Raw genomic sequence first — 26,712 nt, forward strand, 5'->3', positions numbered from 1 at the left:
ATTTTTTTTTTTATAAAAAGCTTTATTGAGGGCCCTCCCTGGTGGAGCAGCGGGTTAAAGCACTGCACTAAGAAGATTAAGCCACTTCTGCATGAGTTTGATCCCCGCCTGCCTGGGAGGAGATCCACATGGCGTGGCAGACCTCTCCTGACCCGCCCGCTGCTCCCCTCAGCAGTGTATTTCCTCAATTTGCCTGTTCTGCTCCCCACTCTGTCTCTGGTGAATCCTCTCACCCTCCGTATCTCTGGCCTGTACCCCAGTTCTGTATGAATAGATAAATACTTAAAAAGTAAAAGCTTTATTGAGGCCCTCCCTGGTGGCGCAGCGGGTTGAAGCGCTGCACTGAGAAACTAAAGCCACTTCTGCATGAGTTTGATCCCCGCCTGCCCAGGAGGCGACCACATGGCGAGGCAGACCTCTCCTGACCCGCCCGCTGCTCCCCTCAGCAGTGTACTTCCTCAATCTGCCTGTTCTGCTCCCCACTCTGTCTCTGGTGAATCCTCTCACCCTCCGCATCTCTGGCCTGTACCCCAGTTCTGTACGAATAAATAAATAAATCTTTAAAAAAAAAAAAAGTAAAAGCTTTATTGAAATGTGATTCACATTCCACTTAAAATATTCACTTGTTTGAAGTATAATTCATTGCTTTTTAATACATGAACACTGATGAGCAGCCATCATGACCATCTAATTTAGAACATTTTGTCCTCCCATTGCTAATAGAGGTCTTGACTGTCCTTAGTTTTTTTTTGTTTGTTTGTTTGTTTTTTGGCGTAGAAGAACAGAGGTATAGGGGGTGAGAGAATTCACCAGAGACAGAGAGGGGAGCAGAACAGGTGGATCTACTGAAATACACTGCTGAGGGGAGCCGTGGGTGAGACAGGAGATGTCTATAGCACCATGTAGGTCAGCTCCCTGGCCGGGGCTGGAACTTGTGCTACAGTGGACAGAAATAGCTTCATAGTGCTGAGATTTAACCCCTTGTGCCACCAGGGAGGCCCCTGGCTGGTGTCTTAAACTTCAGTGTGGGGAAGTCTCCTTCCCCCAGCTTCAGCGCTCCCAGAGTTACACATACTCTCTGATATGTATTTTTGAATTGGTCCTTCTCTTTGCTTGGTAGATGTTGTCTCCTCAACATCCACCCCACTTTCCCCAGCCCTGTAGCAGCTCTGACAGTAGGATCCCAGCTCCCAGGGATGGGAGGTCCTGACCAAACACAAAGACTTTAGTTCTTCTATGTTTTTCCGTTGAATGAGCCAGTACAGTTCCTCTATTCTTCAAGCCGGTCTGGCTTGCATTGCTTATTAAACTGATTATGGGACGCTACTTAGATTTCATCTATATTTTTTGCAGCTTTATTGAGATAGAATGTACCTTTGCTATAGTTCACACATTTAAGGTAAACACAAACCAGTGGCTTTTAATAACAGTTTGCAACCATCACCATTAGCAATTCTTGAATCTTTTTATCACTCTCCAAGGAAATTATGTACCCACCGGCAGTCACTCTCCATTTCTACTCTTGTTTGAAGTCATGAAGCTTGTAGGGATTTAATTAAGTCACGGCAGCAATGGGAAATGAATGCAAAAGGGCTTATTAGATACCTGTATGTCTTCTAGATGTCCATCCAAATATTTGCCCACTGTTCAGTATGGTTATTTATATTTTTTGGTGTAGAGTTGTAAGAGTTCTGATACTACATTTTTTTTTTAATTTTTTTTTTTTATTTATTCATACAGAACTGGGGTAGAGGCCAGAGGCTCAGGGGCGGTGAGAGGCTTCACCAGAAACAGAGTGGGGAGCAGAACAGGCAGATTGACGAAGTACACTGCTGAGGGAAGCAGTGGGCGGGCCAGGAGAGGTCTGCCACGCCATGTGGTCACCTCCGGGGCAGGCGGCAGGCGGGAATCGAACTCATGCGGAAGTGGCTTCAGATTCTCAGTGCTGCGCTTTAACCCGCTGCGCCACCAGGGAGGGCCCTGATACTACATTTTTTATTAAATAAATGTCTTGAAAATATTTCCCCTCATTCTGTGGATTGCTTTTCACATTCTTGGTCATGTTCTTGGAAACACAGAAGCATTTATTTTGGTGAAATCTGACTGATACACTTTTGTTGTCAAGTATTTGGTGTCCTGTTCAAGAGGCTTTGTCCCACACAAGGTCATGTAGATTTACTTCGATGTTTTCTTTTAAGAATTTTATAGTTTTGGTTTTTACATTTAGACCTATTACCCAGTTATTTAATTTTTGTGGCTGATAGAAGGGAGGGTTCCAACCTCATTCTTGTGCATGTGGCTCACCATTTGTCCCAGTACCATTTATTGAAAAGACTATTCTTTTCCCATTGAACTGTGCTAGCATCCTAGTTGAAAATCAATTGACTGTAAATGTAGCAGTTTATTTCTGGAGCCTCCAATGGGTGCCATGCACATGTCTGCTTTTATGCCAAGACTGCACAGTTTGATTACTATAGCTATGTGTTATTTTTAAATAAAGATGAAAAAAAATTTATCTGTAGAACTGTGGTGCAGGCTACAGATGTGGGGAGTCAGAAGATTCGTGAGAGACAGAGTGGGGAGCAGAACAGTCAGATCAGCTGAAATACACTGCTGAGGGGAGCATCATGCTAAACAGGAGAGGTCCCCTGTGCCATATGTGGGTCAGCTTTCTGGCTGGGGATTGAACTCAGGTCATGGCAGTGGTAGCGCTGAGTGTGTTGACTCCTAGGCTGCTAGGAAAGCCACCTCAAGTAAGGTTTGTATTATAAAGAAATAATATATGATAATAAAAACTTAGAGGGAAAAAGGGAAGAAAAAAATTACCAGTGATTTCAATATCTCAAGATGATGATAATAAATTCTTTTATCCTTTTCCTGTTTCTGCTTTGGGGTTTTATTTTTTGACTTATCTGAGCTAATATTGTATATGTTATCATATATTTTGCTTTTTAACTTCCCATTGAAATAAAAGCATTGTCCCATATTACTAGAAGCTTTACACAACAGCTTTTCTGCTGGTAGCATTAATGTTCTACTGTGGGAATATGAACATTTATTTACCTTATTTATTTTTTTAAACATTTATTTACTTCTGCATACAAGAACTGGGGTTCAGGCCAAAGGTGCAGGGGGTGAGACTGAATGGGGACTAGAACAGGCAGATGGACTGAAATACACTGCTGAGGGGGGGCAGTGGGCAGGTCAGGAGAGGCCTGCCATCCCATGTGGGTCACCTCCCTGAACTCATGCTGCAGTGGCCTTGGATAGCTTCATAGGGCTTTAACTTGTTGCGCCACCAGGGAGGGCCCTGGTCTCTTATGTTTTGACAACTAAATTATTTCCGTTTTCTTCTTTGCCTTATAAATAGCACTGTATTTTTGTGTGTATATATTTTGGATAATTTTCTTACTATAATTTAACAGGAATGTAGTTGATCTCTAGGTTGTTTCCCTACAGGTAGTATAATTACAGCACTACTAATAGCAAATAAGAATAGCCACTGCTCTGTGTGCTAAAGTTTCTTTTTTAAACTTTTGCAGGTTTAATGGATGAAAATGGTATTTGGTTTTTAAAATTTGCATTTCTTTTGTTATTAGTGAACTTGAAGCATTTTCCCACGTGTCTTTTAGCCCTATATGTTTCCTCTTTTGTGAACTGTTCAAGTTCATTTATTTTTTTCAGCAAGGTCCTTAACCACTTCTGACTAATTACTGTGGATCCTGGTTTCCTATCCTTAACCGAATCAACACACCTGGGCCATTCGCTCAGCCCATAGAGAAAGGGACTTTCTGATTATAGAGAATTTTAAGAATAAATAGAGAGCTGAAGAATGGCTCTTTTTGAGAAAGTGGAAGAATGAAATAAGGGGTCGTACTTACATTTTCCATTTCTGAAAAGGATATTCATTTTCTGAGCAGAAAAGTTGATGTATACAGCTCTGGGCAAAGCACTAAGATCTTATAGATTTTCATATTTAAAAATCTCCTAGTTGGGCCTTTCTGGTGACACAAGGGGTTAAGTCTCAGTGCTATGAAACCATTGGCAGCCACTAGAGCAGAAGTCTGATACCCCAGCCAGGGAGGTGACCCACATGGCGCAGCAGACCTCTCCTGTCTCGCCCACTGCCACCCTCAGCCGTGTGTTTCAGTAGATCCACCTGTTATGCTCCCTGCTCTGTCTCTGGTGAATCCTCTCACCAGCAACCTCTCCACACAACTCTGGCCTACACCCTAGTTCTCATATGCATAAATAAATAAAAACAGATATTTAAAAAATTCCAAGTGTAAAATTTCCATGTCTTACGTATTACCTTGAACTTCAGCATCGCTGTGCTTAAACTTAAACTTAGGTTAAACTTAAGCATCTGTGATGAAGAGGTAAGTGGTCTTCTACTTGGAAAATACTTCAAGAGAATGGGAGAAGGAGGATGTAATGCAAACGTGAATGAAGCTATGACCTATTGTGCCTAAGCCAGGAAAAGAAAGACTAAACTGTTTTGAAACTGTCAAGATAGGCATGGATTAGAGGAGAATGAGAACTAGGCAAGTGTCAGGAAAGTGTCGCCAGAACAGATACTGTAAAAATCTACAGGGCCCTACAGTCGCTTTGTCAGAAGGTGCTTATAATTCCTCTATAACATGTTACCTGTAATGGCCGTATGCTAAGAGAGAATGGGATGGGTTAATTTGGATTCCAGCTGATCCATAGAAGGTGGTGTAAGGTGCAAAGTATGATCGCAGATGGCCATGGCATTTTATATCATCGGACCCTCTCTGAATGAGGCAAGTTCATTAATATGCAGGGATTCTGGGCATGAGTGGGAATCCCACAAAAGTCAAATTACAAGGCTGAAGGTAAGGGGGGAATACCAGACCGGAACCTGACATTTCATACTGCTTCCCAGGCAGGGCCTTTTCAAAGAAACAAGAACTGAAATGCAGCTAGAACTGGCATGCAAAGCAGGCTGCTATTTCAGTCTGAATCAGAGCAGGGGCCACTGTGGGCTACCCGAGACAGAGGGGCCAAAGAAAACTGAACACCAAGGCAGGAGCTGCTTAGGATGAAAAAAAAAGAGAGAGAGAAGCTGTCCAGGGGACTGGACTGTTCCAACATTAGCTATGCTGGGAGCTGGGCCAGGGAGCAGAATTTTATAGCATTTTCTTCCTGGCTACAACCATACAACAACGCTATTCCTTCGCCCCTCTCCCGGAGGCTTCTTGCAGTGCCGTGGCTGCTGGACTACAGACAGCCTTGCTTACACTGCCTGGCCTGGTCTCACAGTGTGACTTGTCACCTGGTACTCTGTCCCTCCTCCACCCCGGGTCATAGCAGCCTGGGGGGTTGCCAAGGAGCAGGCATCACCCAGACCCAGAGTGCAGTAAGGTGGCCAAGGTGGCCAACCACGTCATCTGTAACCGCGGGTGTTCATGCTCCCTGCGGTCCAGCAATGCCAGGATCTGTCAAAGATCCTCCAGTTCTGTCCACTTTGTTTGGCCCTCAAGAAATGAGTGACTGTTATGTAAACAAAGCAAAGAAAGAGCTGATGGAAAAAAGGTTTCAGGCGTTTTTGAAGTCCCTTTCCTGCCTTTCTCTTTTGCTAAGTCATCTTCCTCCCTCCCACATACTTCTGACAGTTGCCCATTCTGCAAAGCTGTCCTCAACCTTAACTAAGGCCTTCTTCTGTTCCTCTCTGCTATTATTATCAAAAAATAATTTTTCATTTGAGCCCAGCTTTTTCCTCACTGGGGAAGTTGAAGGACTCTTTCGAGAAAGTGCTTTTTAATATTTAGTTACCCAGGTCTTCAGTACATGGTAGGTATTGCATATATTAACTTAATTGAAATCAGATGCAAAAAGCCACATGTGCTTGAGAGCCAGGGTAATTTTATTTTTTTTATTATTTATGCACACATAATTCATGAAATTTCAGACTCTTGATTTAGACAGACCTAAATTTAAGTCTAGGCTTACTAGGTTGTGACCTTTGGCAATTTATTTCACTTCTCTGAACAGCCTTATCTTACAAGGAAGATTATAATAGCATGCCTCATGTGACTTTTTAGGGGATTAAAGGTAATGTTCTATGTAAATGAGTTCATATTATGAACAGTTCGATGACAGCTGTATCTTTCTATGGGTGCATAGTCTTTCATCGTTCTGTCTGGTGCCTCTGTTTTTGACCATGATCTCTATGGGGAAGCAGGCCACCTGACAGTGGATTTATCCTACATGCAAAAGAGCTCAGATACAGTCTCACGGTGTTTGGGGGGTAGATTCAGGAGAAGGACCTGGAAGAGTGATTTTGAGACACAGACCTATACTGCATAGTTGTGTAGTTTTAGGAAACTCATTTAGTTATTTGTCTATTCACCCAAACATGTATTGAACACCTATAACATCTGAGCCTACAATGTTGAAAAATGCACAAGGTCTCTTATTGCCTAAGCTTATAGCTTAATTATTTAACCTAAAGAAGCAATGAGTCAAATAACTAGTAGTCATTGGAAAATAATGCAATTCAACTATGTAAGGAAACATGGGTTTTACTAAATAAAATCAGAACCTCCAAAACTTAGCTCTTGAAAGAACAGCTGGAAAAACTAGCTGACCAAACAGCCCTAACTCTGTCCTCCTCTGTGCTCTCTAACTCTCTGGGCAAAGCATAGATGTGAAGACTTTTGCTTATAAATTAAAGGATCAGAGTCCTCAACAGAATATTTTACTAAATAATAAGGGACAACAAAAGGACATTCTTAAAAGCTGTATGAACCAATGTTAGATTTTGGAAAATTACTTGGCAGTATCTACTAAAATTAATTATAGACACATACGTACACATAAAATGACCTATAGGTTGAATACATTCATAGGAATAAGTGTGTACATTTATTCACTAAAACTATATATTAGGTTGTCAGTAGTAGTAGTATTTGCAACAGCCAGATCTGGGGAGTAACTGCACACATCCATGTGCAGTGTGGTGGATAAGTGAGGGTCTCTTTGTACCATGGGAGGCTGCACAGCCCAGGAAGGACACATGCTGCTCTAATGACAAGAAATGCGCCAACCTACGTCGAGTGAGAGAAACCGTACACAAAAGGGACAAAAGAGATTCTGTGGAGGAAAGTTTGAGTCACAAAAGGGGCACAGGAATTCCTGGGCGCCATTCATGTTCTTTTTTTTATTTGGGTGCTAAATATCCGAGTACAAGTTCATTGAGGGGTACACTTGAGGTTGGTGCACTTCTCCACATGTATGTTAGACTTCAAGAAAAAGTTTATTTAGAAAGTCGTGTAGAGAGGTCTGATTTCTTCATTATTCGGTTCTAGTGCACCTGTGAGCTTCGTTGCACCATCTGAGGTTGTTCTCAGTCTGAACAAGTGCCCAGACACTTGGTATATGTTCCTATCTCCCAGTCCTTGAACACCACCACATAAGAGTTAATGTCTAGACAGCTCTGTTCCCTAGATGGCTGAGTTCATGTTCTCCCTGGGCCTTCCAGCCATTTCCTATTTCCAGCGAAGGGATTTTTCACACCCCAGAAGACCAGTAGATTATGGTAAATGACTCAGTGCATAAGCATGTCTTTTGGGCAAGATTCAGCCCCTATATCTGAGAATGACTCTGCCCCTAACATAAACCAAATAATATATAGCATTTTAACAAAAAAGTAATGGTTCCATGTATGCCATAATGACTTTCTCTTAGGAAATAAGCTCCAAGTGGGGCCTTCCTGGTGGGGCAGGGATTAAAGCCTCAGTGCTATCAAGCTATCACCAGCCACTGCAGCACAAGTTCTACTCCCAACCTGGAGGTGACCCATGTGGCGCAGCAGACCTCTCCTGACCCGCCCGCTGCTCCCCTCAGCAGTGTAATTCGTTGATCTGCCTGTTCTGCTCCCCACTCTGTCTCTGGTGAATCCTCTCAACCCAACACCTTACCTCTGGCCTATACTCCAGTTCTTGAATGCATAAATAAAAAGAAATTTAAAAAAACAAATAAAAAAGAAATGCAGAAAAATGGAAGTCTTTTGGCCAGCAATAAAAAGAAATGCAAATAGAAACAAAATAAATGAGGGTCCTCCCTGCGGCACAACAGGTTATAGCACAGCAATGGGAAGTTATCCACGGCCACTGCAGCACAAGTTCCATCCCCAGTCAGGAAAGTGACCCGCATGGCATGGCAGACCTCCTCTGACCCAACACCCCCTGCTCAGCAGTATATTTCAGGAATCTGCCTGTTCTGCTCCCTACTCTGTCTCTGGTGATTCTTCTCACTCCTACACCTCTGGCCTGTACTCCAGTTCTTGTATGTATAATAAATAAATCTTTAAAAATAAGAAGTTATCTATGGCCACTGCAGCAGCATGAGTTTGATCCCCGGCCAGGGAGCTGACCCACCTGGTGTGGCAGACCTCTCCTGACCTGCCTGCTGCTCCCCTCAGCAGTGTATTTCACTTGATCTGCCAGTTCACTTGATCTGCTCTGTCTCTGGTGAACCACCCCAGCACCTCTGGCCTGTACTTAAATCTTAAAAAAAGACAAAAACAAATAAATGAAAAAAGCTTTAAAAGTTATTAAAGTTTAAGATCTCAGCCAGATCTTTGTAAATAGACCTATTCTAAAATTTATATGAAGAGATGAAGGAGCTAGAGTAACAAATAATTTTGAAAAAAGAATAAAAGTAGGAGCAATCACTCTGTCTCATGGAAAGACTTGCAATAGAGCAACAGATTCACTACAGAGCTAAGTGATCAAGACAGCATGGACCGACAGATCAATGGAAAAGACCAGAACATTCCAGAACAGACTTATACGCATATGCTTAACGGATTTTTCACAACGGGACAAAAGCATTTCAATAGAGGAATGGTAGTCTTTCAAAAATGTTGCCAGAGAATTTGAACATCTGTAGGCAAAAGAAAAAAAAGAACTCTGATCTTAAACCTAACAACATATATAAAAGTTCATTCAAAGGATCATGAATTTAAATGTGAAATGTAAAGAAAGTCTATCACTGAATGAATCTATTTATGTGACATTCTTGAAATGACAAAACAGTAGAGATGGAGAAGTGATTAATGGTTTTTCGTGGACAAGTATTGGGGTGTGTACGTTAAGCACACATGTAAAGGGTTAGCAGGAGTTCTATTGTGGTGATAATACAGTGCTTTATCTTGATGGTGGTTGTGGTTTGGTGAATTTATACATGATTTGAAATTGCAAAAACTGAATAAGATCTGTAGTCTAGTTAACAGTATGATTCTAAAGTCAACTTTCTGGTACTCATGTAATAGAAAAATTATATAAGCTGTCGCCTTTAGGGGAAGCCGGATGAAGGGCAAACAGGACCTGTGTACTACTATTCCAACTTTCTGTGAGTCGATAATAATTTCAAAAAAGTTTTTAAATATGTAAAATACTGCTCACAGCTCGTGGTACAGGGTAATGATCAATAAACAGGACCTGTGTACTACTATTCCAACTTTCTGTGAGTCGATAATAATTTCAAAAAAGTTTTTAAATATGTAAAATACTGCTCACAGCTCGTGGTACAGGGTAATGATCAATAAACATTGTTATTGTTAATTTTGTCATTATAACAGAAGAATTATCCATGTACATGCTTTGCCTGGCATAGGACTAGCAATCAGTAAATATTTACTGAGTGAATTAATAATGATAGGTATGGGGGGAAAATGAGTGATTGATTTAAAAGTTGGGTTAAGTAAAAAGCAGGAAGTTCATGGAGCTTCCATTCTGAGGAAGAAACAGATAGGTAAACAAGTAAAGGTAAGGCTTCATGGGGGTGGAAATTTTAAGGTAAGGCTTTGAGAATAAGTAGATGATGAAGAAGGATGAAGAATACAACTGGAGATGAGAATATAAAGGTAGATGCATCCTTTGAGATTGACCTTGTATTCTGTAGTTGATGGAGTATCATTAATAAATTATGTTAGATAACTACAGTAGGGGTGTGAAGGATGAATGTACAGAATTCTGTACAGAATGTACAGAAAGGGTGTGGGCCCAGTAAAAATATCTAGTCACCTATTAGATTATAGTTTTTCTGAATTGACAAGGGTGTTTTTATTTTTTTTAAGATTTATTTATGCATATAAGAACTGGGGTACAGGCCAGAGGTGTGAGGGTAAGAGGATTCACCAGAGACATAGTAGGAAGCAGAATAGGAAGACTGACTGAAATATATTGCTGAGGGAGAGCAGGTAAGGCAGGAAAGATCTGTCATGCCAAAGGGGGTACCCCCCCCCCAGCCGGGGATTGAACTTGTGCTGCAGTGGCTGTGTGTAGCTTCCTAGTGTTGCACTTTAACCAGGTGTGCCACCAGGGAGGGTCCAATAAGGGTATTTTTATATTAGTAAAATGGCTGTGACCAACTTTTCTCTGTCCTGGAAGGACTTTTCAGAGGAGCTGAATCCTGATGTGTTACAAAATGTCAGTAAATAACAAAATGAAGGATGTTCCAGGAACCTCCATTTTTGTTAGATCTATTTTTTTTTTTAAAGATTTTATTTTATTTGTGCATACAGAACTGGGATACAGGCCAGAGATGTGGAGGGTGAGAGAATTCACCAGAGACAGAGTGGAGTGCAGAACAGGCAGATCAACAAAATACACTGCTGAGGGGAGCAGTGGGCGGGTCAGGAGAGGTCTGCCACGCCATGTGGTCACCTCCGGGGCAGGCGGGAATCGAACTCATGAGGAAGTGGCTTTAGATTCTCAGTGCTGTGCTTTAACCCGCTGCGCCACCAGGGAGGGCCTTGTTAGATCTATTTTATAGAAACCCAAGATTGAGTGAAAATGAAGTTACTGTATAGACTTCTTTCTTCAGAAATAGTTCTTAACAAAAGATATCTCACAGAAAAAAATTTTTAAAGGATGCCATCTAAAAACAAGTGATTTCTCTAAGGCTAACTTAAAGAAATGCTATCACTAGCTACAGGTCCAGTTAAGGATGCTATAATTTAGAGATTTGTACTTCTCTTTATTTCTCCACCTGGCCTATTTCCTGTTTTTAAGTGCTTTGGTTGCTATGGAAACAAATACAACTAGTGTGTTTTTCTAGTAGGACTGCCGAATTCCATCTTTAACACTAGCTTCTGGTTTCTGACTCATGGCCAACCCCCCTACACCCTGCCTGCTCCCCTGTCCTAGCTCCCCTGGTGGTGGTATACACCTGAATAGTATGGAGAGCTCTGAGTATTCGCTTTCAACTTTTAAATTCTGTGTGCAAACTAACCTCCCACCAGTGGAACTAACTACTGCAAAGAGTCCTTTTTTTTTTTTAATTGAAGCAGCATATACATTATGACATTAGATAGGTTTCAGGAAAGATTCCATTTTTTAAGGAGCTATATTGATTGTTAATTGGAATTAGAAATATCTTGGATGCTAACATTTTGTTTCCTGTTAAATAGCTGTATACGAAAATCATAGTACATCTTTTTATGAATAGGAATATAGACAGCGCAGAGAATCAAAAAAGTAGTGTGATGTATATAAATGGAACAAAATAGTGAACCTAGGTAAAGATAAAATTTAAGTTACCTTTCAATAACAAATACAAAGGAAATGGATTGGGGGGAGCAAATGTAATCTGGAAAGTTCATAGATGTATTATCCATTCTACCTCTTCTCTTTCTCTCTCTTCTTCCTAACAGTCATGACTTAGGGAGAGATGTGATCATGCATGAGGTACAGTAACGTTCTTGATGGGAGGTGCAATAAATCAACTGGGGAGATGTGACTCTGAAATGAAACTTCGGGAACATCCTAATGGAACAGGACAATCTAATGTTAGAACTGTTTATTTGAAGGGAAATGGGTGAAATGTTTCATTTGCTGTGGTACTGTCAGGACGGAGAGCCACAGGTTAAGCACCTGCTTGTGTTTTGTGTTGCCAGGGGTGAGTTACACCCAAACATGCCCATGAGGGCATAAAGAGGAAACTTAAAAGATTAAACACAGACTTATAGCAAGGGCTGTGTTTACACCCTATATGTGAGTGGAGATAGTATATTTTTAGGGTAGCAAGTTCTGGCTAAGCAAGCTTAATATGAAAACTGTCTTACTTCACTAGACCCACCCAATTTAATGTTCTTCCTTTGAGTGGAACTGAAAACTTATTACCATGAAAATGACTAATATAGTCCTCATTATATACTGTTTTGTAATAAATCCACACCCTCTTACCTGATTAGATTAATTTTTCCCTTGGACAAAGTCTCTGTTAAATCATCAGTTACCTGGAAACTTTGGGAAAAGTCATTCTGAAGAAGTGAGTTGAACACCTAGACAAGCAGTCATTTTTTAATCTATTACTTTTTCTAAGTAGACAACAGTAGGGTATAATAAAGTTTGTAAAACTGTCTCCGCATTATGTAGAATTTTTAGCTTCTTCTGTCTTTCCCCTGCTAGCCTCTCCTGTTTCTCTTAGTGCTTAGCATAGAGCTTTCTTTTCTTTCTTTCTTTCTTTTCTTTTCTTTCTTTTTTTTTTTTTTTTTAGATTTCTTATTATAGAAACTTCCCTCCTAATACAGCTTCTAATCTGTTATGGGCAGGTGATGTGTTACTACTTACATTTGCACCACGTTCTCCAATTATAGAGAACAATTTAAACCTTGGCAGTTGACATCACTGTCTGTTGCAACCCTAGACCCTGGCTTGACCCACCAGAACATTCCATGTCCCGTACCAGTGATGGGTTCAGGGATGGGGATGTGACCCAAGTCAGGTCTATGGAATCTGGCCTAGGGTTCTGTTAGAGTGTTCAGCAAAGCCCTTCTGAAGGTTAGTGTAACACTGTTAAAAAAAAAAAAATGGTGAACTGTGGTTTCCTGGTGTCTCAGGGGTTAAAGTCTCAGTGCTATCAAGCTATGCCAGCCACTTCTTGCTGAGCTCAATCCCCAGCCAGGGAGCTGACTCACATGGTGCCACAGACCTCTTCTGTCTTGCCTCTTGGTTCCCCTAGCAGTGTATCTCAGTAGATCTACCTGTTCTGTGCCTCTGGTGAATATTCTCACTGCCCTCTTTCCTGTACCTCTGGCCTACACCTCACTTCTTGCATGCCTAAATAAATAAAAATAAACCTTTCTTAAAAAATAGGTGAACATGTTGCTTGCCAATGTCCATCACACATAAAGTGTATGGCCCACCGGGAAAACGTAGAGAGGAAAAGGCCTGAGATCTAAATCCTGTACTTTGCAGCTTGAGTGAGCTTCTTATCTCCTGCCTCCCTCCTCCTTGGTTTACTTTCTATTTTGGTAAAGTATATCACTTGGTGCTTCCTGAATAAGATGTAGTGGGGAAATACATTTTTGGAGAACTTGCACGCTTAAAAATGTCTTCACCCTTACACTTCATCCATAGTTGGCTATCTTTGGGATTCCAGGTTGTAAATAATTTTTAATTTTCACTCAGAACCTTAAAAGCCTTTCAGCCCTCATTGCCTTTTACCTTTTGGCTGTTAGTATAGTTGAGGTAATTTTGATTCCTAAGTCTTTCTCCGTGGCCTTAGATTAGTTTTGATTTTTCTTACTGGGTTTCTCTTCCACTTTTTATCCCTGCTTTTCTTTTTTTTTTTTTTAAGATTTATTTTTGCATACAAGAGCTGGTTAGAGGCCAGAGATGGGGGTGTAGTGGGGTGAGAGGATTCATCAAAGACAGAGTGGAAGTAGAACAGGCAGTTTCCTGAGGGGGGCAGTAGGTAAGACAGGTAAGGTCTGCTGCACCATGTGGGTCAGCTCCCTGGCCGTGGATCGAACTCAGACCACAGTGGCTACGGATAGTGCTGTGTTTTAACCCTTGTGCCTATAGGGAGGCCCCCATATCCCTGGTTTTCTGATATACCCTGATGTGATGCCTTGCTATGGATCTGCCATTCATTCTCCATTCCACATAACATGGGACATTTCAGTCTGGAAACTCATATCCTTAATTCTGGGGAATGTTGTTAAATTATTCACTTGGTGATTTCCTCCCCTCTGATTTCTCTTAATTTCATCTATGATGTAGATGCTAGAACTACTGATCTAACCTAGTTATCTTGAGGGTTATTGGGGGGGGTGTCCCCTCTATTTTCTAGCTTTGCCTTTATCTCATAAGATTTTCTCAACTGTCCTATAAACATTTGATCGAGCACTTAAAAAAACTCTGCTCTCAATGTTTTTATTTTACAGTTTATGACTGTTTCTCAGCATACTGGTTTTGTTTAATTTGATAGCTTCTCTAACTTCTCTGAGGGTATTGGTGATACATATTAATTTTCCTTTTTTAATGAAGAGTTTAAATTTCAAAAAAAGAACAAACAATTTAAGGAAATATTTTCCTGGGCCATTTGAGAGTAAATTGCCAACATGAAGCTCAACATTCCCAATACTAGTATGTATTTTCTCAAATGAAATAAACATACTCTTGGGACCTCCCTGATGGTGCAGGGGCACTATGAAACACGATGAAGCTCTCTGCAGCCACTGCAGCATGAGTTTAATCCCCGCCTGGCCATGGAGCTGACCCACATGGTGCAGCAGACCTTTCCTGTCTCACCCACCTCTCGTCTCAGCAGTATTTCAGTCTGCCTGCTGACTCTCTGCTCTGTCCCTGGTGAATCCTCTCACCCTCCCACCCCCACCCAGTACCTCTGGCCTGTACTCCAGTTCTTGTATTGCATAAATAAATAAATCTTTAAACAATAACAGCATCAACAAAAATAATCACCTGACAAAATAATCACTAAAATCAACAAAGTAACGCTGGTACATGAGTATCATCAGATCCACGAACAGATCCACGAACTCCAGTCAAATTTCTCCAGTTGTTTCAACACTGTCCTTAATAGCGAAAGGTCATACGTTGCATTTATTGCTATGTCTTTTGAGTTTCCTTCAATCTGGATCAATGACTACTGTGTTTTATAGACCTTAGAGACCTTAACAGCATTTCACAAGCCTGTCACTGTGTCGCATCTTCCCGTTTGGTTTTCCTCAGGGCTGAGTTCAGGGTATGTAGCAGGGGCCGGAGCAGCAGAGGGAGGGCATGTTCTTTTTCTTGCCTCCTGTCAGGTGGTGCGTGATCCAGGGTCCCATTGTTGAGACTGATGGCTTGAGTAAGGTGGTATCTGCTAGATTACTCCACTGTGAAGTTACTTGTTTGTTCTTTGTAATTAGAGATATTCTGTGTGGGGAGATACTTTGAGACTTGGTACATATTCTCTTCCTCATTAAACTTTTACTCACTAATTTTAGTTTTTTGGCTGAATGAACTATTACTCTAAGTGTTGCCCAATGGTGATTTTTCCAATTCATGATGCCTTTTAAAAATTTTAGTTGTCGTTCTATTATAAGGAAAATTTTCTCTTCTTATTTATTCTTGTCAGTATGGATATATGGATTCCTATTTTATCTAGTGGGTTATAACCTCTGCCTATCATTATTTTGATGGCCAGAAGGGGCCACCTTCAAGTCCTTTCCTTCTACATTCTTTTGGCATGTGTCCATCATTCTTAAAACACCTCTTTACTTTCTGGCACAGAAAGATGCTCCAGGTTTATCTCAGCTCTGGAATCAATCAATTCTCTAAGGAGCCCTGGTTTCTTTTGGTGGAGAATGGTTTAAAGACTGAGATTTGAGCCCTTGGATTGTTAGCTGCCACTGGAGAGTTGCTGTTTCAAAACACTCAGTGTGTAGAAGGACTATTCGTGTGTATATACACTGTACACACACAAAATCTGTATCTATTCATGCATCCACTACCACAATTTCCCCCTTTCTGTATTTGTACGTTGTTCAGGGGGCAACCTGGCTCCCGTTCTTCTCCATATATGCGGGTATTTGATCAATTCCCTGCATATAACCAACCTGCCCCTTTTGCTGCCCAGCCTGGCCCCACGCTGTTACACATCCCACCAGTGAGTCCAGTGAATTGCCACTGCCTCTCCTCATGAAGCTCCAAACCCCACTCGCAGACACTTGCCTTCCCTCCATCCTAATTGCTGTCCTCGTTGTGTTTAGTCACCCATCATCTTTTGGGGTCCCCATGCCGCTTCACGGTACAACATGCCACACTGGCTGTGAGGTGACTCCTCACCCTGCTCAGATGCTGAACTCCCAAGTTGTATGGCTGTCCCTGCCTCCCTGCTCAGACACCCTCCTTGCCCTGCCAGCTCTGACACCAAACTCAGGGCTAGTGTCACCCACTTCTCCAGGTCCGTGGCCTCTTTGACTCATCTGGGCTCTCATAACTGCCAGGCCACTGCTGCTGCCACCCTACCCATTGGCACCCTACCCATTGGCACCCTACCCATTGGGCTAAGTACCTGGATTCCTCATCAACCTGCTTGGGCTCCAGCACCCCACACCTGGCTGCCATTGTCCCACCTTCCCTTTCCCCCCACCCCAGAATTCCTTCTCATGCTGCTCAGGTTCTGACACTCTTCCCAGCCTCCTCCCCCTACTTACCTACCTGGTTCATGCCCACCTGATGGCCTTGGGACTAAATTAATCCGGAGGAAAGAAAGGATGAAGGGAGATAGGTTTCACTTAGGCCGCTTGCTTTAAGCAGTTTTTCCTGTTTGTTTCCGTCTGCCCTTCATATAAGAGGGCTCTTCACATACCTAGTGATTCTTGGCTGTCTGTGTGTTTGCGGGTGGGTGGGTACAAGAGGTGTGTCCGCTTATCACGTGGACACTTGACTGACCTGACCACGTTGTTTTACTGAGGACCACCCAGAGGCAGTCTCTTTAGGTCTAGTCTGTTCTACCTGCTCCAAAATCTAGACTTCAGGTCTCTCCTGGAGGGGAAAAGCAGCTGCCCCGCAGCCAGTATGGGGGCTGGCGTCTGACAGTTGAGCACTTTCAACCAATCTCCTTGTCAGTCTCTTCTCACCACAACTCCAGAAGCTCCTGTGCGGTCAGTCCCTGAGCCAAGTTGCTTCTTGACTTTCTACCAATTTAGAAGGCAGGTTCCTGGTCTGCTAACCCACTTGCCATTCATCCTCTCTTGTCTCTGCTGTTTTCAAATTCCATCTCTGGTACTTTAAGTGCCATTTTGAAAGGGTGTAGAGAGAAACGCCTGTTTAAACTGCCTTCTCTCACTGAAATTCCAGTTTGAATTTTCGGCCTTTATTTATTTATTTATTAATTTTCAGCCTTTTAATTACTTCCGTGACTCTCGGCATTCAGGGTCAAGGAACCAAATGCAATTTTTTTTCCCGAGTCACATATTCCTTTAATCCTACGCGCGCGCGCGCACACACACACACACACACACACACGCACATATTTAAACTTCGCTTGTTTGCATAGAATAGCTGGGATGGGCCCTCCCTGGTGGCAAAATGGATTAAAGCACAGCACTGTGAAGCTATCTATACCCACTGCAGCACAAGTTCAATATCCAGCCAGGGAAGAGACCCACCCACATGGTGTGGCAGACTGCCCCTGAGCCGCCTGCTGCGCCCCTCAGCAGTGTACTTCGTTGATCTGCCTGTCCTGTTCCTCTGCTCTCTAGTGAATGCCCCACCTACACCTCTGGCTTGTAACCCCCAGTTCTGAATGCATAAATAAATAAATCTTAAAAAAAAAAAAAAGAGCAACTGGGGTGTAGGCCAGAGTTGGGGGGTGGTAAGAGGAATCACTAGAGACAGAGTGGGAGCAGAACAGGTGGATCTACTGAAATACACTGCTGAAGAAAGTAGAGGGTGAGATAGGACAGGTCTGCTGTGCCACGTGTGGGTCAGCTTCCCGGTCAGGGATCAAACTCAGTCACAAAGGTGATAGTGCTAAGACTTAGCCCCTATGCCACCAGGAAGGGCCCTAATCCCTTTTATTTTATCTTTTCAAGATTTATTTATTTACGCATACAAGAACTGTGGTGCGGGCTAGAGGTGCAGGGGTGAAGGGATTCACCAAAGACAGAGTAGGGAGCAGAACAGGCAGATTGACTGAAATACACTGCTGAGGGGAGCAGTGGGAGAGACAGGAGAGGTCTGCTGTGCTTCAGTGGCTGCAGATAGCTTCATTGTACTGTGACTTAACCCCTCGCACCTCCAGGGAGGCCCAATCCCTTATATCTTAAATTCTTTGTATTTCCTTCCATTTGGCTCCTCTTACCGTTGACCTCTTTGTCACCTTTCACAGTGTCCTACGGACTCCTCACTGTAATTACTACAATAAGGGTTCTAACAAATCTTAACTTTTCCCATAGCTTCCCATCAAATTTATCCCTACGGTTTCTATTGACTCTTCCTACTAAATATCTTTGGAATCTGCCTCTTCTTTCCCTCCACATTTAAACATGGCTCAAGCCTTCATTTCTTACCTGGATTACCTATTGGTCTTCTTGCAGCTAGCTCAGCTCATGGCTGTGGGTGAGATAATCTTTGAAAAAAGAAAGAAAAACCTAAACAGGAAAAGTGGAGTCCTGGGGGTCAAGGAAAGAAACTATGGAAATGTGGGTTTAATAATCATATGCTAGGGGAGAGCATGTTCTAATGTGTGTTTTATAAAATCCCTTAGGATGCCGGCTGATTTCTACTGGGAAAATGAGAGAACTAAGAGTGTTTTGGGCAATAGGGTTTGGAAAATTCTATGCCAAAAAAATTGAACTAAATTTCTTTCATGTAGGATTTTACATTTAATACATTAATTCCCATCATGAATTTTCCAGTGGGCAACAGTCATTCATTCAGTTCAACAAATATTAAATGTAGTGTACTGGAATTATGGGGCCATTAGAGCAAGGATTCCTGCCCTTATGAACTTACGTTGCCCAGGAAAGGCAGGCATTAACTAATTAAACAAAATAATTAGCTGTAATTGTGCTAAATGCTACAGAGTTGAATTATAGGGTCTTACAAATGTACCTAATAGGAGGGATATGATCATGCTTTTCCACCAAATCAGATCCAGGGACAAGTGCTCTGTAGAACAAAATTGAGAAACTGACTATGGCTAGGTCAAGTAGGCTGAGAACTGGCACATACAGTGCTGGATTTAACAATAAAGAGATTGTTGATGATACTAATGAGAGCTGTTTCAGAGAGTGGGAGTTGATGAAGTCTAGATAATCTACTCTTTGGTAGTATAAGGGGAGAAGAAATAGTATAGCAGCTTCAAGGGGAAGACAAAGTCTTGGGAAGACTATCTTTAGTCTGGGAGTCTTATGTCTATTTTCAAGTTAAAAGGAAGGACCCAGAAGAGCTAGACATTTTGCAATTAAGATAGTGAGTGCAGGTTTTAAACGCCTGTTTATGCAGGCGTCTCTCTTTTCCTTTTTCCCTTTCCCTTAATAAACTTGCCTTTAAAAACAGTGATAGGCAACTCCTTCGTAATTAAGTTATAAACATTTTTCAGTAGATTCTTTGCTCTAGAGACTGTAATAAGACCGTGGAATACAATGGGAAACACAATATAGCTGGCCTTTGCTCTCCTGAAATTTACATTCTAACAGGAAAGACCAATAATAAACCTGTCAGCAAATGAAAAAAATAACATCATCAGATCTATGACAAGGATTAAGAAGAAAGTCAATCAGAGCCTGTAATAAAGAACAGGATGTAAAAGTCTGGTAAGGTCTTTGAGAAATGACATTTACTCAGAGATGTGAAAAATAAAATGGAGCCAGCTGTGTATGGAGAGAAGAAATGCCTTAGATAAAGGAATCAGTAAATACATGGGCCCTGGGGTAGAAAATTGTTTAGCTGAACTAGAACCTGCAGGGGCCACTGTGACCAGAGCAAAGCAATGAGGAGGTGTCGTGAGGGTCTGTAAGCAGGAGGGGTGTGCAGGACTCCCAACATGTAGGTCCTTGTCAAACAGGGCAGGGAATTTGGAGCATCTTGTTAGCTCATTGGGCACCTGTTAAAAATGCAGCACAATGATGCTCTTGGTTTACATTAAAAATATAGCTAAGGCTGTGTGGAAACAGATGAGGGTAAGGGAAAAGGCGACAGATAAGGAGTGCAAGTTAGGATACCACAGCAGCGAAGAGGCCAGTGAGAGACAATTCTGCCTGGACAAGGATGTAGGCAATGGGTAAAGAGAAGTGGACAGATTCAGGAAATACTTTAGAGGTTGAAACTATCATAAGACTTGGTGAGGGACTGGATATGGGAGAGGAAGGAAAGATCTAGGATAAGGAAGTGGAGATTGAGATAATGTGTAGAACTGTTGAAAGGATCCGTCTGAAGAGGAGACTATAGGGAAGGTGTCCATTCAGCAAACATTCAGTGAGTGTCTATCAAATGCCAGGTCATGGGCTAGGTGTTGGATACATAAAGATAAATCCAGTTCTTGTGGAGCTCAAACCTACAACTACATTAGCTCAGGAGTCGATTGATTTCACAATAGAAATTTGGACAATGGCAGCCCAGAAGTAGGAGCACTAAACTCTTTCTGGGGCATTGGGGTGAAGACACACTGGAAAAGGGCTCAGGCTAGGCTCTGTGGAAGATGAGTCTGCAGATGGAGAAGGGAAACTGAAAATTACTGAGCTCTATAGCGCTGACTTTTTCCATGAAGCAGAGTGAGTTATCTGTTGTGAGTAGAAAACAGGTCAGAAGTCTCGAAGGAAAGTTATATTTTCTTGATTGTGTTCCCCATAAGTGAGGCTACTGGATTTGCACCTTTGGGATCCTGCATGATATCCTGTTCCTATTCACAGAGATTTTACACTATTCTAGAGATATCACTAAGGGCACATTCCCCACAACCCCCTACCCCGTTAATTATTACTGTTATTTATCCAAAAACATTTATTATGTACCTGGCATAGAATAAATGAAGGAATAATGAATGAAGAAAAAACAAATGACTGAACAGGTAAAGAGTCATTGCTTGTCATTGACACGAACAACAAGATTAAAAACGTGATGACTTATATTTTTAGCTGCCCTTCCTTTAGCAGTGAAGCTTTGAAGCAGACCAGATTACCCACTATAAAAATAGTTATTGTTTATTGAGGCTTGCAGTGAGTCAGGCCCTATGCTAAGCACTTTACATATATTTCTCATCTGCTCTTCGTATAGTCACCCCAGAGGCAAATGTAAAGTCCTCATTTTACCGATGAGAAAACAGGTTTAGGGAGGTTTAATAGCTCAGGAATTCAATTCCAAAATCAGTTCTCAGCACTATGCATAAGTTTCAGCCTTCCCCTACTTCCAAAGACACTAGGCCTTTGGTCTACTTGATCATTTGCCCTATGTCTTTTCAGTTACTGAAAATGTGAAGATGGCGGTGAAGCTTCTACTTCTGCAGGCTGGAAAAGCATCTCCCAAAAGGGAAGTGACCTTTGATACTAATGCTGCTGACTGTGGGCACCTAACCTGATTATTTCCTGTCATTGTCTCTTTGCTCCTTCCTCCACATTAACTAGCCAGTGAGTATCGGGCATCTCAATGTCAACCAATTTAAAAATAAGAACCAGTTCTATTATGTGGAGAACTATAGGACACACTTACCTACAAAGAGCTTCGAATCTCCTACAGGAAAGAAGAGCTCACACAAATCAATAAGAGCAAACCAGCCTGTATGTACTTGAGTGTTAGATTATTTCGCTTAGGAAACACGACAATTTGAGTCATCGGGGGGAAGGGAGAGTACTTTTTTTAACCTATGTGTTAGCTATTGTGCTAGATGTTTCATATACATGATCTCATTTTAATCTATCATTTAATCCTATTTAACAAGTGCTCCCCAAGCTTCTGTTACACAATGTACCTTACTAGTTGTTATTGTAAAAGAAACATGAACACAAATTTTTGTTTCATTGAACTTAGAAATTATATCTATATGAATGGCTATAATACAAAGCTATAAATGCACAGTGATTATATGATTTATTATTCAAATTGGGATATTTTTGACAAGCATTATTAATAAGTACCCTGGAAAAACCCAGGAACAAACTGTTCTCTAAAAAAAAAGATTTTGTTATTTATTTATTTTAAAAAGATCTATTTATGCATACAGAAATGGGTACAGGCCAGAGGAGCAGGGGTGGTGAGAGGATTCAGAGACAGTGGGGAGAAGAACTGGCAGACTGAGGAAATACGCTGCTGAGGGGAGCAGCAGGTGAGGCAGGAGAGGTCTGCTGCACAGTGTGGATCACCACCCTGGCCAGGGAATGAACTTGTGCTACAGTGGCTGCAGATAGCTTCATAGTGCTGTGCTTTAATCAGTTGCACCACCAGGGAGGTCCTGTTTTTATTTATTTTTTTAAGATTTACTTATTTATGCATGTGAGAACTGGGGTACAAGCCAGAGGTGTAAGGGGTGAGAGGATTCACCAGCGACAGAGTAGGGAGCTGAACAGGCAGATCCACTGAAGTACACTGCTGAGGGAAGCAGTGGGCAAGACAGGAGAGGTCTGCTGCGCCATGTGGGTCACCTCCCTGGCCAGGGGTTAGAATTCTTGTTGCAGTGGCCATTGATAGCTTCATAGTGTGGCCTTGTGCCACCAGGAAGGCCCCCCTCAAACTGTTCTGAACAAACCAAGCTATATAGCCTTAGCAGTGAAAGAGATTAAGAGGTGACATACAGGAACAGTTTGGAAAAATCAATGGAATGCATGGTAGAATAGGTTTAAGTTGGGCTTACAGGCAATACACATGTAAACAAAACAATTGTTTAATGGGGTAAAGCATGAGGAGGAAGGGGACAACTTTTGGAAAGCACAGTCCGTGGTGAAACATCTCACAAGAGGTAACATTCAAGCTGAAACTTGAATGCTGAGGAGGATCTGGAAGCCCAACGACAAAAACAAACCCCACAAACAGTGATCTGGAGGCCAATAAGCCCAGCTTCCCACTCTTGGGGCTTGGGGGCGAGGAGGTCCTGGGGGCTCCACAGATTCTAATGAAAGATGAGGGGATTTAAATTTCATGCTGTTGATAACAGAGTGGTTAAAGTCTCTAGAGCAAGGGCGAATAATATTGGAGCAATTACTGACTAATACATAGAGCCGGTGAGAGAGGGGGAAGAGGTTGAAGTAGGAAGTCTAGGAAGTGTCTGAAAGCAAGAGATGGAACCCTGGATTGGGTGATAGTAATAATGGAGAAGCAAGTTAAAACTGACACCCCAGGGCAAGAACAGAGAGGGCTTTGCAACAGGTCGCCACCTGCTATGTCATCTGTTTCTAGGAAACTCTCCCTACTTCCCCTCTTTCCTTGACCACTGTCTTCAGGTAATAGGAGTAAGGGAAGGCTTTTTGTCTTTTGTTTAGAATGAAGAACCACGGTGAGAATCTAGGGTAGAATGGGAGATTTAAAGTGTCATTTCCAGGGAGGGGGTAAATGATGAAATATTGTATTTTAAAAGAGGTAAGATTTCAGGGCCAAGATAATCTAAAAAGAAGGTATGTTACTTCATCCATCCTCCCAGAAGGAACAAGCACAAATCTAGGCAAACAAGGTAAAAAAATTAACAATATTTCAGTGGCTTGGCTTTGATTTGAAGGTAGGTATATGAATAGTAAAGAGACAATTTGAGGGGCCTCCCTGGTGGCACAAAGGGTTAAAGCACACTACTAGGAAGCTGTCTGCAGCCACTGCAACAAGAGTTGTACCTCTGGCCAGGGAGGTGACCCACATGGTGCAGCAGACCTCTCCTGTCTTGTCCTCTGCTCCCCTCAGCAGTGTATTTCAGTAGATTTGCTTGTTCTGCTCCCCACTCTGTCTTGCAAATCCTCTCACCCCTGTCCCCACACATCTGGCCGACACCCTATTTTTCTTTAAGATTTTTTTATGTATATAAGAACTGGGGTGTAGGCCAGAGGTGAGAGGAGTCACCAGAAACAGCGTGGGGTGTACAACTGCTGAGGGGAGCAGTGGTCGAGACAGGAGAGGTCTGCTGCGCTATGTGGGTCAGCTCCCTCGCCAGGGATCAAACTCATAACAAGCTGCAGTGGCGGATGGAGGGAAAGAATAGAAGGAGACATCACAAGGTTAAAACTTGACTCATGCATGGAGGTGGGGGGAGAAGGAACTAACATGACCATTAACACAGTCATAGAGACTCCTGTATCACGCTGCTGTAGGGAATATTGAAAGCACAGACCTGAGGATAAAGATACAGAGATTGGGCCCATGTGAGATTCCACATAGTTATCCAAAACCAGCAGCGAACAGGCCACACAGGAGTGAGCCCCTCCCAAAGAGAAAAGGACTCTATCAGGGCGGTCTCTGCACTGGCTCAGGGCAGCGCTCCTCTGCCCACCTGTGACTACTCAGGTGCTTCTTCCCGCCCGCTCTCTCCCTCTGCAGGGCAGCAGCCTCCTGCCTGCCAGTGATCCGTACCATGCCAGGGCTTCTCTGCACTGACCTCCCTCAGCGGAAGTAGCTCTCGTAAGGTCGCCTGCCTGCAACCATGCAGCTCTCTCTCGGCAATCCTGTCCCTTTGGGGCAGCTCTTCCTGCCCACTTGTGCCTATACAAGTGCCCTTTGCATCTCTGTCCTTCTTCCTAATAAACCTACTCTTTAAATATAACTGAGTCCCTGTCTTGTGGAGAAACTTGCCTGGGAAACTTGCCCCATGTCGCAGAAAGGAGAGCTCTGGTGAAACCTTTCCCAGAGTGAACCCAAGGACCCTGAACTCCAAGAAAGACATCAAATGGCCACTGATAGACACCTGGATAGCACTGAGACATTAACCCCTGTGCTACTAGGGAGGTCCCTCACCCTATGTCTTGTGTCATAAGTAAATGAAAAGCAATCTTGTTTAAAAAGCAAGAAAAGGTTTGAAAGGCTTCTATGGGGAAGAGTTTTTCCTTTAAGAGCAGTGGTTCTCTTGGGCCCTCCCTGGTGGCACAGTGGGTTAAAGCATAGCACTACGAAGCTATCCACAGCCACTGCAGCACAAGTTTGATCCCTGGCCAGGGAGATGACCCACATGGCACAGCAGACTTCTCCTGTCTCACCAGCTACACCCCTCAGCAGTGTATTTCAGCTGATCTTCCTGTTCTGCTCCCTACTCTGCCTGTACCCAGTTCTTGTACACATATATACATACATAAATCTCCTAAAAAAAAAAAATGGTTCTCCAGCTTGACAGCCACTTAGGGTTTTCTTGGGAGCCTTAAAATAAAAAATAGTGCTGGACTCTTAGCCCCAAGGATTCTGATCCTTCTGTGATAGGGCCCAGGTCTCAGTGCTATCAAGGTATCTATCACTAGCCATTTGATGTCTTTTTTACCAGTGTTTTTAAAAGTGCCTTTGTTGAAATTAGTGAACAGCCATGATTGAAAGCCACTAGGATGAGGCTTGCAAGGCAGCAGAAAGGGCTCAGAAGAGGTGTGGGAGCAGGCATTTGCTGTTGAGCCAGTCAGTCTGGTTATAAGCTCTCTCTTCAGCAACATTTCTGTAGCAATCGCTGTAAAATTTGAGCACTTGTTTCCTGAGGTTGGTAAGGAACTAAGCTGAAGTAAGTAGGAGACCTAAATGCTGGGGTGGGAGTGGATGAGGGTTAAATTGGCTAATGCCATGATCTAATCTGATAGACAAAGAGAAAGTTCAGATGAAAGTAAATAAAATAATAAGTAAGTTGATTTGGGTGCTATCTACCAATTACTAAAATAAATGAATGCTTTATACAAATTCTCATTGACCCTCACAATAACTCTCAGTCTTATCACACCCCCCCCCACACACACACTTAATAAACAGGGGAATTGAAGTTCAGAGGGCAAGAAACACTACCAAGTTTATGGTCCCAAATTCTACTGAACCAGAGCTCTGATTGGTAAGGAAATGGGAAGGGTGGAAGATATGTATGTGCTTGTGGGACTCTGCTTACAAGAACTGGGGTGTAGCCCAGAGGTGGGGGGGATGGGATTGAGAGGATTCATCAAAGACAGGGTAGGGAGCATAGCTGACAGACCTACTGAAATACACTGCTGAGGGGAGCAGCGGGTGAGACAGGAGAGGTCAGCTGTGCCACGTGGGTCAGCTCCCTGGCAGGGATCAAACTTGTGCTGCACTGGCTGCTGATAGCTCTGTAGTGCTGACTTTAACCCCTGTGCCGCCAGGGAGGCCCTGGTGCACTGTAATTTTCAAAAAACTAAAGAGACAAAAATGAATCGCTGGATATTTTTAGATGGTGCTCAGAACATACATCACAGTGAGACATGGTGAGGCCAAAGGACACTTGGTGAGTTGAACTAGCACTGTGGTGCCCTGGGAATGGGGGGACTTTGTCTGTCAAAGGAAATGTAAATTCTGCAAACAAAACCTGAAACCTCCTAGTTCTAGGGAAATATATTTAATGCACCTACTTTTCCCCACCACCACCCCCTCAGTAATCCACCTTCTTTGTGATATTGCTTCCTACTTCAAATTCAGTTTCCTCTGGAAATGGAACATTTCTTCCATCTAAATGTGCCGGTGTGGTCTCTCAGCGATTAAAGACATCTGCTTAGTATGCATTAACTTCAGGGCAATACTTATATCTCTCTGAGAATGTCTCTAAGCCTGATGCTGCTACATTTCCTTCAGGTGAGTAAAGAGGCAGTTTTCACCTGCTGTAAAGTCCAAAAAATGAAACCTGGTTTCCTGGGCTCACTGGCCTTTAGTCTTGGTAGTGACCACCAGTGCCTGCTGATAGCTCCAGAGTGCTGACTTTAACCCCTGTGCCGCCAGGGAGGCCTTGGTGCACAGTAATTTTCGAAACCTCAAGCATATCTGAAAAAGAACTTAATGTTAA

The sequence above is a fragment of the Condylura cristata genome, unplaced genomic scaffold (genome assembly GCF_000260355.1).
Source record: "Condylura cristata isolate star-nosed mole 26May11 unplaced genomic scaffold, ConCri1.0 scaffold00025, whole genome shotgun sequence".
Classification (NCBI taxonomy): Eukaryota; Metazoa; Chordata; class Mammalia; order Eulipotyphla; family Talpidae; genus Condylura; species Condylura cristata.